The sequence below is a fragment of the Oncorhynchus kisutch genome, linkage group LG24 (assembly GCF_002021735.2).
Source record: "Oncorhynchus kisutch isolate 150728-3 linkage group LG24, Okis_V2, whole genome shotgun sequence".
Lineage (NCBI taxonomy): Eukaryota > Metazoa > Chordata > Actinopteri > Salmoniformes > Salmonidae > Oncorhynchus > Oncorhynchus kisutch.
This window is the reverse complement of record NC_034197.2, coordinates 38,507,242-38,523,771: the sequence shown is the minus strand read 5'-3', so window position 1 is coordinate 38,523,771 and position 16,530 is coordinate 38,507,242. Positions and strand designations below refer to the sequence as shown.

General features: G+C 45.0%; 1 protein-coding gene across 5 annotated transcripts in view; it reads left to right on the top strand.

The window, feature by feature from the left end:
• The window catches only part of LOC109869098 (myelin transcription factor 1), a 147,338-nt gene that overhangs the window by 85,705 nt on the left and 45,103 nt on the right, over positions 1-16,530 (top strand). The window contains exon 1 of one of the 5 annotated variants that reach the window (XM_031803846.1): positions 10,101-10,403. The exons of the other annotated variants lie outside the window; for them this stretch is intronic. The gene's annotated coding sequence lies outside the window, so the exon portion shown is untranslated. Of the gene's footprint in view, positions 1-10,100; positions 10,404-16,530 lie in introns of those variants that run through there. 5 annotated transcript variants of the gene reach the window in all.

The following is a 16,530-nucleotide window of genomic DNA, read 5'->3' as shown; positions in this document are numbered from 1 at the left end:
GAGAGAGAGAGAGAGAGAGAGAGAGGGGGGGGGAGAGAGCGAGAGAGAGAGAGAGAGGGAGGGATGAGAGAGAAGCGAGGGGAGAGAAGAGAGAGAGAGAAGAGAGAGAGGGGGGGGGGGGGTAGAAAGAAAGAGAGAGAGAAAGAGAGACAGAGAGAGGAGAGTTATGTTATGCCTCTGATGGTTTCCATAAGTCAGAGAGGATGATTTTCCACTGTTAGTAGTCTGTCTGTGAGGCCTCCTGCGATGTTGTGTGATCGTCTCAGCCCCATTCTACTGCACTTTGGTTCCACACAGTCTGACGAGACATTGCTTTGACAACTTTGTTCTTGATCTCATCTGTCGTACACCCACAATTATATTTAGCCCTACTCTGGTTGCAAACCAATTCAATGCTGAAATGTGCTTTTGTCTTCTCAAGTGCTTTGATTTTATCAGTGAGTATTTTGTTTTCATCCACACTATTTCACCCATTACTTTTCGTCTTCATAACTCCATAATGGGAAGAGTCAAATTGCACTATAACAAGAAGCTCAAGGATATTGGATCAGGAATTCCCTCAGCGGTCATTTTACTCCACTAGGTGTTGTTAGTTCTTCTCTGTGTATTTGTTGTGTGTCTTGCTCTCGCAGACAGCTGTAGGGCATGTCACAATTAAGCAGCCTGTTCTATAGTGTCATCCTGGTGATTGAGCAGGGGACAAGGACTTTGGGTAGTGGGGAGCCGGGGGGGTGAAAAGCCTCTCTACGGCTGGAGAGGGGATAGGGGAGAAGAGATGGGACAGGAGAGAGGGGGGAGGGGAGAGGGGCGAGGGGCGAGGAAGGGGGGCGGGAGAGGAAGGAGGGGGAGGGGAGAGGTAAGAGGGGAGGGTAGAGGAAGGGGGAGGGGAAGGGGGAGGGAAGGAGGGAGAGGAGAGGAGAGGAGAGGAGAGGAGAGGAGAGGAGAGGAGAGGAGAGGAGAGGAGAGGAGAGAGGAGAGGAGAGGAGAGGAGAGGAGAGGAGAGGAGAGGAGAGCAGAGGAGAGGAGAGGAGAGGAGAGGAGAGGAGAGGAGAGGAGAGGAGAGGAGAGGAGAGGAGAGGAGAGGAGAGGAGAGAGGAGAGGAGAGGAGAGGAGAGGAGAGGAGAGGAGAGGAGAGGAGAGGAGAGAATGGAGAGGGGAGAGGGGAGAAGTGAGAGCGGGTGCCTAACATTAATAGGTTAATGAGTGTGTAGTGCTCAGGAAGAAACAGCGGGGGTGTCTGGCTCCCTCAGATAGAAACTTCTGGTGGCATTAGTGAGGCCAGCACTCTTTTTAAGTGAGAGCCTTTCTTTGTGAGCCATGCAGAGAAAGCAAATGTAATAAGCAGTGAATCCATTACATGTGCTTTCCCATTTTTTTTGCCATAGCAACGATGGCGAGGGGTCATTGAGACAAGGCTATGTATGGAGAACATCATTATCTACCAGACCATCTGTTATGGAGAGGGAGGGAGGCTCTGTCCCAGACTCACACACTGACTGTTATGGAGAGGGAGGGAGGCTCTGTCCCAGACTCAGACACTGACTGTTATGGAGAGGGAGGGAGGCTCTGTCCCAGACTCACACACTGACTGTTATGGAGAGGGAGGGAGGCTCTGTCCCAGACTCACACACTGACTGTTATGGAGAGGGAGGGAGGCTCTGTCCTAGACTCAGACTGACTGTTATGGAGAGGGAGGGAGGCTCTGTCCCAGACTCAGACACTGACTGTTATGGAGAGGGAGGGAGGCTCTGTCCCAGACTCACACACTGACTGTTATGGAGAGGGAGGGAGGCTGTGTCCTAGACTCAGACACTGACTGTTATGGAGAGGGAGGGAGGCTCTGTCCTAGACTCAGACACTGACTGTTATGGAGAGGGAGGGAGGCTCTGTCCTAGACTCAGACAAGGACTGTTATGGAGAGGAAGGGAGGCTCTGTCCCAGACTCAGACACTGACTGTTATGGAGAGGGAGGGAGGCTCTGTCCTAGACTCAGACACTGACTGTTATGGAGAGGGAGGGAGGCTCTGTCCTAGACTCAGACACTGACTGTTATGGAGAGGGAGGGAGGCTCTGTCCCAGACTCAGACTGACTGTTATGGAGAGGGAGGGAGGCTCTGTCCCAGACTCAGACTGACTGTTATGGAGAGGGAGGGAGGCTTTGTCCCAGACTCAGACTGACTGTTATGGAGAGGGAGGGAGGCTCTGTTCCAGACTCAGACACTGACTGTTATGGAGAGGGAGGGAGGCTCTGTCCTAGACACACACTGACTGTTATGGAGAGGGAGGGAGGCTCTGTCCTAGACTCAGACACTGACTGTTATGGAGAGGGAGGGAGGCTCTGTCCTAGACACACACTGACTGTTATGGAGAGGGAGGGAGGCTCTGTCCTAGACTCAGACACTGACTGTTATGGAGAGGGAGGGAGGCTCTGTCCCAGACTCACACACTGACTGTTATGGAGAGGGAAGGAGGCTCTGCCCCAGACTCAGACACTGACTGTTATGGAGAGGGAGGGAGGCTCTGTCCTAGACTCAGACACTGACTGTTATGGAGAGGGAGGGAGGCTCTGTCCTAGACTCAGACTAACTGTTATGGAGAGGGAGGGAGGCTCTGTCCTAGACTCAGACTGACTGTTATGGAGAGGGAGGGAGGCTCTGTCCCAGACTCAGACTGACTGTTATGGAGAGGGAGGGAGGCTCTGTCCTAGACTCAGACTGACTGTTATGGAGAGGGAGGGAGGCTCTGTCCTAGACTCAGACACTGACTGTTATGGAGAGGGAGGGAGGCTCTGTCCTAGACTCAGACTGACTGTTATGGAGAGGGAGGGAGGCTCTGTCCTAGACTCAGACACTGACTGTTATGGAGAGGGAGGGAGGCTGTGTCCTAGACTCAGACACTGACTGTTATGGAGAGGGAGGGAGGCTCTGTCCTAGACTCAGACACTGACTGTTATGGAGAGGGAGGGAGGCTCTGTCCTAGACTCAGACACTGACTGTTATGGAGAGGGAGGGAGGCTCTGTCCTAGACTCACACACTGACTGTTATGGAGAGGGAGGGAGGCTCTGTCCTAGACTCAGACACTGACTGTTATGGAGAGGGAGGGAGGCTCTGTCCCAGACTCAGACACTGACTGTTATGGAGAGGGAGGGAGGCTCTGTCCTAGACACACACTGACTGTTATGGAGAGGGAGGGAGGCTGTGTCCTAGACTCAGACACTGACTGTTATGGAGAGGGAGGGAGGCTCTGTCCTAGACTCAGACACTGACTGTTATGGAGAGGGAGGGAGGCTCTGTCCCAGACTCAGACACTGACTGTTATGGAGAGGGAGGGAGGCTCTGTCCTAGACTCACACACTGACTGTTATGGAGAGGGAGGGAGGCTCTGTCCTAGACTCACACACTGACTGTTATGGAGAGGGAGGGAGGCTCTGTCCCAGACTCACACACTGACTGTTATGGAGAGGGAGGGAGGCTCTGTCCCAGACTCAGACACTGACTGTTATGGAGAGGGAGGGAGGCTCTGTCCTAGACTCACACACTGACTGTTATGGAGAGGGAGGGAGGCTCTGTCCTAGACTCACACACTGACTGTTATGGAGAGGGAGGGAGGCTCTGTCCCAGACTCACACACTGACTGTTATGGAGAGGGAGGGAGGCTCTGTCCTAGACTCAGACACTGACTGTTATGGAGAGGGAGGGAGGCTCTGTCCTAGACTCAGACACTGACTGTTATGGAGAGGGAGGGAGGCTCTGTCCTAGACTCAGACACTGACTGTTATGGAGAGGGAGGGAGGCTCTGTCCTAGACTCAGACACTGACGGGATACAAAAGGTCCTGAATGAGCTTAGAGTGTCTGCTCTATGAGTATAAAAATATGGAAAACTATACTATAGAGAAATGTAAACCTAAAGGTCAGACAGACAAATAAGTGAGAATATGATTTATTCGATATGCATCAATTGGATTATTCTTCTTAATCTTCACCAGTTCTGCATGAAAGCAAAGCATTGAAATTAGAAATATGTCAGGCAGTGTTGAACCGTTTTTGAACTGTGAATTGATATTACTGAAGCATTTTAAAAAGCATACTGCATTTATTGATCTGAAATACAGAGTTGGTTGTTGACGGATGTTGTGAAGTGCAGGCTAAAGGCTTTCATCCCATAGGGTTGCAGAATGACAGTGACTCATCGCCTGAGGGGTGTACTACAAAGCAGATTCAATCAGTCACCAAGCAAAACTTGATAATAAAGCTGAAATAACTATTGATTTTCTGGTTAATTAAGAAAGCGTTGATGGTGGTGGTGGAGGTGGAGGTGCAGGTGGTGGAGATGGTGGTGGTGGAGGAGGTGGTGGCAGTAGTGGTGGTGGTGGAGGTGGAGGTGGTGGAGATGGTGGTGGTGGTGGAGGTGGAGGTGTTGGAGATGGTGGTGATGGAGGAGGTGGTGGCAGTAGTGGTGGTGGTGGAGGTGGTGGAGATGGTGGTGGTGGAGGTGGTGGAGATGGGGGTGGTGGAGGAGGTGGTGGCAGTAGTGGTGGTGGTGGAGGGGGAGGTGGTGGAGATGGTGGTGGTGGAGGTGATAGTGTTGGTAGTGGAGATGGAGGTGGTGGAGGTGGTGGTGGTGGAGGTAGTAGTGGTGGAGGTGGTGGAGGTGGAGGTAGTAGTGGTGGAGGTGGTGGAGGTGGTGGAGGTGTTAGTGGTGGAGGTGGTGGAGGTGGAGGTAGTAGTGGTGGAGATGGTGGAGGTGGTGGAGTTGGAGGTGTAGGTAGTAATGGTGGAGGTGGAGGTAGTATTGGTGGAGGTGGTGGAGGTGGTGGTGGTGGAGGTAGTAGTGGTGGAGGTGGAGGTAGTTGTGGTGGAGGTGGAGGTAGTAGTGGTGGAAGTGGAGGTAGTAGTGGTGGAGGTGGAGGTGGTTGTGCTGGAGGTAGTGGTGGAGGTGGAGGTAGTGGTAGTGGTGGAGATGGTGGTGGAGGAGGTGGTGGTGGTGGTTGTGCTGGAGGTGGTGGTGGTGGAGGTGGTAGTGGTGGTGGTGGTTGAGGTACTGTTGGTTGAGGTAGTGGTGACGGTGGAAGTTGGGGTCAGGTGGTAGTGCTGGTGGAGGTTGTGGTAGAGGTGGAGGTGGTAGTGGGAGTGGTGGTGGAGATGGTGGAGGTGAAGGTGGTAGTGCTGGTGGAGTGGTAGTGGTGGTAGAGGTGGTGGAGGTGGTAGTGGTGGTGGAGGTTGTAGTAGTGGTGGAGGTGGAGGTAGTGGTGGTGGTAGTGGTGGAGGTGGTAGTGATGGTGGAGGTTAAGTTGGTGGTGGTGGTGGTAGTGGTAGTGGTGGTAGTGATGGTGGAGGTTGAGGTGGTGGTGTTGTTGTTGTTGTTGTTGTTGTTGTTGTTGTTGTGGTAGTTGTTGTTGATGATGTTGTGGTTGTTATTATTATGGTAGTTGTTGTTGTTGTGGTAGTTGTTGTGGTTGTTATTGTTGTGGAATTTGTTTGGTAGTTGTTGTTGTGGGAGTTGTTTTGGTAGTTGTTGTTGATGTTGTGGTTGTTGTTGTCGTAGTTGTTGTTGATGTTGTAGTAGTTGTTGTGGTAGTTGTTTTTGTGGAATTTGTTTGGTAGTTGTTGTTGTGGTAGCTGTTGTTGTTGTGGTAGTTGTTGTTGATGTTGTTGTTGTGGTAGTTGTTGTTGATGTTGATGTTGTGGTTGTTGTTGCCGTAGTAGTTGTTGTTGTGGTAGTTGTTGTTGTTGTTGATGTTGTGGTAGCTGTTGTTGTTGTTGTGGTAGTTGTTGTTGATGTTGTTGTTGTTGTTGTTGTGGTAGTTGCTGTTGATGTTGTGGTTGTTGTTGTCGTAGTTGTTGTTGTTGTGGTAGTTGTTGTTCTTGTTGTGGTAGATGGTGTTGTGGTAGTTGTTGTTGATGTTGTGGAGTTGTTGTTGTTGTTGTTGTTGTTGTTGTTGTTGTTGTGGTGGTAGTTGTTGTTGTTTTTGAAGTTGTGGTAGTTGTTGCTGTGGTATTAATTGTTGTGGTTGTTGTTGTTGTTGTGGTAGTTTTTGTTGATGTTGTGATTGTTGTTGTGGTAGTTTCTGTGGTAGTTGTTGTTGAAGTTGTGGTGGTTGTTGTGGTTGTTATTGTGGTAGTTGTTGTTGATTTTGTGGTTGTTGTTGTGGTAGTTGTTGTGGTAGTTGTTGTTGTTAGTATTGTGGTTGTTGTTGTGGTAGTTGTTGTGGTAGTTGTTGTGGTTGTTGTTGTGGTAGTTGTTGTTGTTGTGGTAGTTGTTGTGGTAGTTGTTGTGGTAGTTGTTGTTGTTAGTATTGTGGTTGTTATTGTGGTAGTTGTTGTTGTTGTTGTTTTGGTAGTTGTTGTGTTGTTGTTGTGGTAGTTGTTGTTGATGTTGTGGTTGTTGTTGTGGTAGTTGTTGTGGTAGTTATTGTTGTTGGTGTTGCGGTAGTTGCTATTGTTGCTATAGTGGTTGTTGTTGTTGTGGTAGTTGTTGTTTATGTTGTAGTTGTTGTTGTTGTAGTTTTTATTGTTGTGGTAGTTGTTGTTGATGTTGTGGTTGTTGTTGTCGTAGTTGTTGTTGTGGTAGTTGTAATTTGATGGGCTATTTAGACAAATAAAACCAGATGCTTGTTACCATGTTGTTTATACTTGAGATCTGAGTATATGTGAGTTAGGTTATATATACAGTATATACAGGATCTGGCTCAAAAAGACTTTGAAAGTCAAGTTCAAGATTTAAATTTTAAAACGTTTTTGAAAACGAAAGTTTCCATAAAAGAATGCAGAGTATTTGAGTCCCAGTAGTAGTGGTCTGTCCAGACTAGGCGTGCGTATCAAGTGTCCTTTGTGTTAAGAGTTCTTAAGCCGTTGAGCATTTGTGTTGAAAGCTGAGAGTGACCGGCTGTGATTGGCTAAGGGAGTTTGCAGCAGTCAAATATCATTCTTTTCACATCCCCATCTGATTGGTTTGGCATGGGCTAACTGCAATAGCCCCATTCCCCTTCCCTATCCCTGTATAAGTTGAACAAAGTTTACTACAACTTTTTTTCCAGAGAAGTTAACATCTCAGTAATTGACAGTCGCGTGAGGGACAGGAGGGGACCGCAAACATGAAGCTGTGTCGCACTTTTCTAGGTTAGTATAGTAACCTAATATTATTTTTCATATTGACAGGTACCGTACTTGGGTTGAACAGGTGTTTTAAAAATGAGTTGTTTGTGTGATGCAGGCTACAAAGTAATGCTGTTTGTGATTTTCGAGGTTCCAATGTAAGAGTGGGCGACACTGTAGCACACAACTCAAATAAATAGTATTGATAATGCGTTTAGCCTACTGAACTGTTCGGTATGTGTTTGTGTCCTGTAGCTACTAAATGCCATTTTGGGGTCATGTTGTTATTTTGTTGCATTTTCATTTTAATTTCTTTGTTTTTTGCCAAGGCATATAGGGACATGATAGGGACAATAATTTAATTTTAAAAATCTAAATGATACTGCCCACAAAGTCTAGAAGACTGGTATTACTTTTTGATTCAACTCAAACCGTTGCTTTTTATTATTCCGAAAATGTAGATGATTTACTCAGAGATAAATGTTTGCCCTCTGCTACTTTAAAACGACAGGTTCTTGCTTATGAAACCAAAACATACACAATTTCACAGATTATTATATTTTATTTATAAATAGCCTACATATTCCTTAAAACATGCGATGAACCTTCGAATAACCGAAATCTAAACCCCCCTAACCCCGGAAGACTTTCCCCAGACAAAGGCCAGTCTAATCCTCCGGGGACGTGTGACTCAGTAACCTACCGTGGGGACAATGCCATCCCAGGCTTCAGGCATATTAAAACTTTCTCTTGTTGTCTGTCAGATTGTTCCATCTGTCGAGGGACTTCTCCACCTCCTCCCTTCAGCTGCCACCATATGCAATATGTTTACTGACCATGGGCCCGTTACAATATAGCCACCGGACTAATTGTAGTCTGGAGCGACGAGACCATTGACGAGCTTGCAATCGGTTTTTAGAAGAAAAAAAAAGTTTACCAGCTGGTAACCGAAGAACTGCTCGGGGGTCATTGAGTTGGGAAAAACAATGGAGTTGTTTCTCGAAACTTTCGGGGCAGTTTTTTTTATAAAACCGTGGGCTCAGCAAGTAAAAGTTTGGATTAGGGTATCAGTATGAATAATGCAAACATAAGCTATCAGAATAGGGCTATTTTGAAGGAATAGATTTACTTAGGCTAGTCGAATCAGTTACGTTTATTGGTACGTTATGATAGGAAATGTATATGAAGCCATATTTAGGCTATACATTGATGGGCCTAATATTGTGCACATCAATAGACAAAAGTAATTTAGCCGTTGTTGCAAGATGTAGCCCCATAGATATGTTGTCAAGCCTGTCCTATGCTGGTAAAGACAATTCAATTCGGTGAGTTTTACAGAAGAAACCTATTGAGCACGCACTGCTGTCCAAGGTCCTGAAACTATAGAGGGCGAACGGGAAAACGATCTATCTGGGGCCCTGAAGTCATACAGGACAAGTTCAAACTTACTGTAGCCTTTTTGCTGTGTGTGTGTGTGTGTGTGTGTGTCTGTGTGTTTTCAGCAATGTGATTCTTAAAATCCTCTCAAAGGGTAGATTGTGTCACACACATACACTTCAGCAGTGTGCCTTCACCTGGCTTCTCATGAGCTTTCTCAGGAGTGTATTTCTCGGATCACGGGTGGCGAAGCGGATTTTTGTTTCTGTCTTTTGTTTACTCGATTGTTGATGCTGTTGTGTTGACTAGCGCCTTTCTCTGAGCCGCACAACTGAAATCATAGTGATGCGGCGTGCGCTACGCCAGTGATTGATTTCAGCTCCAATGCATAACAATGGGATTGCAAAAAAAAAAAAACTGCCTGCTGCAAAGAGATAAGAATTTAATAGAATTTCTGAAAGCTGAAGGTTGGCTTTTTGAATATTCCCTTACGTGCCCGTTGTGGAGAGACGAGATAAAAGAAGCCATTTGTGGGGACTATTCTCAAATGGCTTGTAATGTATGGTTGTCATTTTCACTAATGGTTCCAAACAGCAAACGAAAAACCACGGTGTATGCAACATTTGGGACTGATTCCAAGTTGTAAAATGCTATAATATTTACAGGTCTCTATTTGCAGAATGTTATCCATGGCAAGTGGCCCACACAGAAATAGGCCCATTATTGAATCACTGCCACAAGAATGCTGCAATCACCATTTATACGTTAGTGCATGTGGCAAAGTTTCACTCAAGATATACATTTTATGTGATAGAAATTGCCATTTTAAAGTTTTATCATCATGTGTTATAATTATTTGAATTTCAATCATGTTTTTTTTGCAACACTATTTTGTTCCGTTAAAGTTTTTATCTATAGCCTATTGCTATTTTCCACGGAGACTTACTTATGTACTCGAAACGAACAAATGATCAGATTCTGTCATCCCAAGCAACACATACTATGGGCATTTTTAAATTCCCGGCCCCAGAAATGTCCATTTGTGTGAGTTATTGCACAGCACCACCTCCAATGAGTTGTGTGTGGGGGGAGTAGATGACAACTGTAAAGTATGCATGCTTTTATGGAGTATCAAAGATATATCTCTAGGCGGGAAATTAGCTCATTCTGGTATTGGTTGTTCCATTGTAAAGCCAGTATTATCCTCCTTGATAGAAAGAGTATCGGATTATATAGATTTGTAAGAATTGTTCATTACTAGTCTATTTAAATCGAATATACTGTATATATATATTTGTTTTTTAAATAATAGTGGTGTGTGTGTGTGTGTGTGTGTGTGTGTGTGTGTGTGTGTGTGTGTGTGTGTGTGTGTGTGTGTGTGTGTGTGTGTGTGTGTGTGTGTGTGTGTGTGTGTGTGTGTGTGTGTGTGTGTGTGTGTGTGTGTGTTTGAGAGAGGGAGAGAGAGAGAGCGTAGGCTATACATGCCCATTGAATTATAGTGGGGCTACCTAAAGCCCTGCCCATCTGATGCGCTCGGTTTTACTACAGCTTTCGTGATGTCATGGCAAAGGGCGGAAAGGGGTGGGATGGCGGGAGGGGGGGGACAATGGCTCATGTGGGAAAGGTAAGTCAATATTACGATTTCTCGCTGACAAAGGCAAATGAAGCCATGTTTTTGCTTACAAACAAGTAACATTTAACGCCTTGATCTGGAGCTCGGCGCTGTCGCCCTAGTCAGGAGGCCGTCTTGCGCTCGCGTTTTCTCTGATCGACATCTGGATATTATAGGCTACCGGACTAGAATATGTTTTATTTTTTTAGCTGTGACTGAGGACATCGTCCACCAAACTACTTGACAACGAACTGAACTCACCCAAAAACACGAGGAAGACGTATAGGGAAAATCCTAAGGGGATATTTAGGGATTCAGGTAATAACACATTATATTGTTCACTTTGCGTAGTCTACAAAAAAATAAAAATGATTAACAACTGAAAATGTATAAAAACCAATGTATACATGGTTTTGTACAACTTTAATGTTACACTATTTGTATCGCCGTTCGTTTCAGCATCGTTGGTATCCTGCATTTGGAGTTGGTACCCAAGGAGGATGGAGTGAATGTGGCGGTGACTTGATAGTGCTTTATTTGTCATATTTCACAGTTTGTAGTTTATGTTTCTGGGTTTAAAGGATGTACCTGCCCTTTGCAATCAAGGCTTACTTTTTTTAGGATCAGGATATGGCCTTTGTGTAACAGTGTGTGTAACACCTTCTTTCCTGCAATGATATTTCCTCGGTAAGGCAATTAGGCTTCCACAATCTGACGTGTATAGGCTATTTGTTGACATTACTGTATTTGGGAGAATAAGCATTTATTAAAACAGAAACGGATATCTATTTAGCATACAAAAATAATAGCGAGTAGTCCAAATTAATCAACTATGGCGCTCTCTATAATCTCGCTGATATTTTCGCACTTTTAGCTGTGACTCTGCTTGTGTGCGTATAGTTAGTCATTGTGTTTCCTGCAAACCAACTCTAAAAAAAAACGTACATCTGCATTGATCTCGAAACACCGCTGTTTGTGGTGAATGTGCATCGCGCTCCTTCAATTTCTATCCTTTGCTTTGACATCACTTTGTATTTGAAATAGATTCGGGCTTCATCAATCGCTATTACCTCGCTATTACGCAGTTGACCACGTCAATGTTTTTATCACTATTTTGTCGATTTTATTCTGGCTGACTATCCAGTGAATTATTTAGCCAAACTCGCTTTACTGGGAGTTTGTTAGTTCCATATGGCTGTGTGTAATTAAGGTCGAACAATCTGCGTTGCACAGGAGTCCCAGCCAAGCGTATGGATGGAGGAGGAAAGAGGAGGGGTGGCCATTTGATGTGCAGCAGAAAACAGAGATGCTCCCTTCAAATGTCAGGCGTCCTTGGTCAGATGCGCAGATAAAAGTCCGTATAATGTTATTTTTTATTTGAATGTCCGGTAACACTCAACGTGCCCGTTCCAAAATCTATTATCACCCGGGTTCTGTCTGCTATGTTTACTTTCGCTTTTCGTACTGATCTGGTTTGAGTCAGTGTATGGCATGTTGTTTGGAATTAAGCTGCTCCCTCTGCTTTGATGACCATGCGGACTGTCAAAGCACCTGCGCCTAAGATGGAGGATGAGAATGAAATTCAAGGCCATTATGAAAACATGTCCTCTGGTCGAAAGTTTGTACTGGTGTGGTTTACAGTAAACATGCTGGTCTCTCCCGAGAACGACCGCTTTACTTCCTGACTACTGCTGCTACTACTACTACTACTACTACTACTACTACTACTACTACTACTACTACTATCTATTATCAGTATCGCTACTTTTCTATGAGAGGGGGGGGGGGGGGGGTGCTTTGCTGCCACAAAGCAACTATACTACTAGTCCTGTAGTGAACAATATAACTCAGTCGAATAAAATATTATATTTTAGTTACTTTGCTTGCTATCGCAGTGGCAGATTGATGTGGGCACCAATGTCTAAGTTTATTATAACGAAATTGCAAATGGTAGTAGATCACTTTATATATAGAGAGAGAGATAATCTACAGTGTGTTTCTTTTCTCTGTAATAGCCAAATAGCATAGTTTATTTTAGGCTACTTTTACACAATTTATAGTAAGCCTAAATATATGCGTGACAAATATATTTTTTGAAGATAATAATTTAAGAGTATCCTGTGTTTTTAATTGCTTGATATAGTATTATATTTCATAGACCTCGTATAAACTAGTAAAGCTTTGATTGTTTGATTTATTCATATTAATATTTGTTATTACAAAACGGTATATTTGGATCTACGTTTGGATCCTGGATGCTGATTGAACTCTTGTCATGAGTTGAAATGCTCCCATCGCCCGTGGTGCTGGCAGCAGGTGCCACGGGATCAATGAAGAGGGGAGTGATATAAACACGGCGAGAGGAGCAGCTGGGCCAAATTGCGCCCTCGTCATTCAAAGCATATCAGAAATCTGAGCGATAGAGCCAAGGGTCAGGGTCGTCCAAGCAGTCAATATAGAGAGAAGTGCCATTTATAACAACAACCTTGGAATTATGATTGTTAAGCAGTTGGATTATTCCGGTATGGTCATTTTAGAACTAAAATCTACTCTGAAAGACCTCCGACTCTTTTTGTTTGCGATACCGACATGATATTAAGCTAGTGTGCCTTCAGAAATGATAACTCTGAATGTGGCATGATTAGGAACATACTTTAATTCTTTAGTAATGAAGTCTTATTAACAATAGACTTTTCAGCATTTATCAAGAGGCTTTTTACACCGTCAACAACGGCTTTCAGGCGCAGAGCTGTTCTCGTTGAGCCCATATCATAACTGTAAAAAAAAAGAAAGCGGTAAAAGTTTCAGAATATCCCAATGAGTATGGCTCGATCTCTCCTGTTGTTTATGGTTTCCTTATGGCTCCTCCCAAACCTGGTTTCCATGGAGCTGTGATGTCCTTCAGACTGCTTCCTCTGTGGGAGACCCAGTGTCCTTCTCAAAGGCACTTTGTCTCATTCTGACAAGCATTATTTTATTAGTTTCGTTTACTGTAAGGTCTGTTTGCTTTTGACCTTCTGGAACGGTCTATTCTTGACCATTTCTATCGAATATTAATAGTTTAATGTACATTTTTAAAATCCATATTACATTTAGTAAGATTAAATTACTTTATATATTAATACTTTTCATGAATGGATTATTATTATTGTTGTTGTTGTTATTAATATGTGCGTGCAGCTAGTATGCTTTTATGTTTGTACAGAACTTATCATTTCTCCACTTTTGTTAAGAGCCTTGTCTAGGTCGCCAGTAATCATACAAAGTTATCTCTAAATCCTGCTTAACTCTACCAGGGGTGTACAGCTGGCCCATTTTGGATTATTGTAACAGCATACTCTGGTATTTAATCTAACTATGGATTTAGTATCTGTCTTTGCTCCAATCTCCCCCCAAATGTTATTACCCCATATTTATTTTCTGCTAAATGTGATTTGTCTGAGTTTGTCTCTAGCTAGATAGTTTGTCACTATCCTGGAAAAAAAAATATATATCTTTGCGATTTGAAAAGGCCATGTCCCCCAGTTGAAGATTGCATTTTCATTCACTTGCCTTTCTCTACTGTCTCTGAAATGAACGTCCCCTGACAACCAATTCATTGTCAACTTTTCATCTCTCTCACTACTAAATGACTAGATGGCAGTAATTGAATTCACAGTGAACATCACCTGATCTCCTGCTTTTTAAACTGATATTCTCCTTTAAAACAGGGTGAGTGGGCTTTAGCAAGGAGCAAGCCTTTCCAGGACGGATGTCAGGCCTTAGTTATTATTGACTACAGGATTAGATATGATGAGGGAGAAAGTTATAGATGCAGAAATATCATACCCCAAAGACATTCTAATCTCTCACAATTACAATATCAGGGAGGTTAGCATTGTGCGTCTGTAACTTTCTCACTCATCATTATTCACAATTTATTCAGGATTATCCGTAATCATGGTAGCATCCACATTAATGTAGAAGTGTTGAATCCTATTCGTATATACAATAAAAGTGACTCCATAATGACACAATATATTATTTACCATTCATTCTATTGGGCAGAAAATAATCTGAAATTACAGCCAAATCAAACAGCAAGTTTGTAGAGTCACAAGCTTGAAGTAATCATTGTGTGCTAGGAATATGGCAACAAATACAACACTTTTGACTACTTTAATACAGATATAAGTGAATTTGTCCCAATACTTTTGGTCCTTTACAATGGAGGGAATATGTACAAAAATTGCTGTAATTTCTAAACGATTTCATCCAATATGGATGAATATACCCTCAAATTAAAGCTGTCAGTCTGCAACTTTAACCTCCTAGTCATTGTATCATTTCAAACCTGAAGTGCTGGAGTACAGAGCCAAAACAACAACAACAATGGTCACTGTCCCCATACTTTTGGAGCTCTCTGTATGTTTCCCCATGCCAATAAAGCCCTTTGATTTTAACTGAGATGGAGATGAACAGTGTTATTGTTGTCATCACTTTTGTAAGGAGGAAAGAAAGTTGATAAAGAAGCATTTTGTTGGGATGCGTTGGGTTGTGGTGCGTTGGGTTGGGTTGTGGTGTGTTGGGTTGTGCTGTGTTGGGGTGTGTTGGGTTGGGTTGTGGTGTGTTGGGTTGTGCTGTGTTGGGGTGTGTTGGGTTGGGTTGTGCTGTGGTGGGTTGTGCTGTGTTGGGGTGTGTTGGGTTGGGTTGTGCTGTGCTGCGTTGGGTTGTGCTGTGTTGGGTGTGTTGGGTTGGGTTGTGCTGTGTTGGGATGCGTTGGGTTGGGTTGTGCTGTGCTGTGTTGGGGTGCGTTGGGTTGTGCTGTGCTGCGTTGGGTTGTGCTGTGTTGTGTTGGGATGCGTTGGGTTGTGCTGTGGTGCGTTGGGTTGTGCTGTGTTGGGGTGCGTTGTGCTGTGTTGGGGTGTGTTGGGTTGTGCTGTGCTGTGTTGGGGTGCGTTGGGTTGTGCTGTGCTGCGTTGGGTTGGGTTGTGTTGGGGTGTGTTGGGTTGTGCTGTGGTGCGTTGGGTTGGGTTGTGTTGGGGTGCGTTGGGTTGGGTTGTGTTGGGATGCGTTGGGTTGGGTTGTGCTGTGGTGCGTTGGGTTGGGTTGGGTTGTGCTGTGGTGCGTTGGGTTGTGCTGTGTTGGGGTGTGTTGGGTTGTGCTGTGCTGTGTTGGGGTGCATTGGGTTGGGTTGTGCTGGGGAGCGTTGGGTTGTGCTGTGTTGGGGTGCGTTGGGTTGTGCTGTGTTGGGGTGCGTTGGGTTGTGCTGTGTTGGGGTGCGTTGGGTTGTGCTGTGTTGGGGTGCGTTGGGTTGTGCTGTGTTGTGTTGTGTTGTGTTGGGTTGTGCTGTGCTGTGTTGTGCTGTGTTGTGCTGGGGTGGGTTGGGTTGTGCTGGGGTGCGTTGGGTTGTGCTGTGTTATGCTGGGGGGGTTGGGGGGGAAGAGGGAGGAGGGAGGTGGGTTAAGGAAGAGGGGGGGAGCTCGGGATTGCTCTGACATGGAAACAGCCTTTTGTTTTCTCACTGTCTGTCTGCTAGCTCTGAGACGAGGACTGGGCTGTGACTATAGGTGCTGTTTGTCTGCTATCTCTGAGATGTGATGTGGACTGGGCTGTGACTATAGGTGCTGTTTGTCTGCTATCTCTGAGATGTGATGTGGACTGGGCTGTGACTATAGGTGCTGTTTGTCTGCTATCTCTGAGATGTGATGTGGACTGGGCTGTGACTATAGGTGCTGTTTGTCTGCTATCTCTGAGATGTGATGTGGACTGGGCTGTGACTATAGGTGCTGTTTGTCTGCTATCTCTGAGATGTGATGTGGACTGGGCTGTGACTATAGGTGCTGTTTGTCTGCTATCTCTGAGATGTGATGTGGACTGGGCTGTGACTATAGGTGCTGTTTGTCTGCTATCTCTGAGATGTGATGTGGACTGGGCTGTGACTATAGGTGCTGTTTGTCTGCTATCTCTGAGATGTGATGTGGACTGGGCTGTGACTATAGGTGCTGTTTGTCTGCTATCTCTGAGATGTGATGTGGACTGGGCTGTGACTATAGGTGCTGTTTGTCTGCTATCTCTGAGATGTGATGTGGACTGGGCTGTGACTATAGGTGCTGTTTGTCTGCTATCTCTGAGATGTGATGTGGACTGGGCTGTGACTATAGGTGCTGTTTGTCTGCTATCTCTGAGATGTGATGTGGACTGGGCTGTGACTATAGGTGCTGTTTGTCTGCTATCTCTGAGATGTGATGTGGACTGGGCTGTGACTATAGGTGCTGTTTGTCTGCTATCTCTGAGATGTGATGTGGCCTGGGCTGTGACTATAGGTGCTGTTTGTCTGCTATCTCTGAGATGTGATGTGGACTGGGCTGTGACTATAGGTGCTGTTTGTCTGCTATCTCTGAGATGTGATGTGGACTGGGCTGTGACTATAGGTGCTGTTTGTCTGCTATCTCTGAGATGTGAT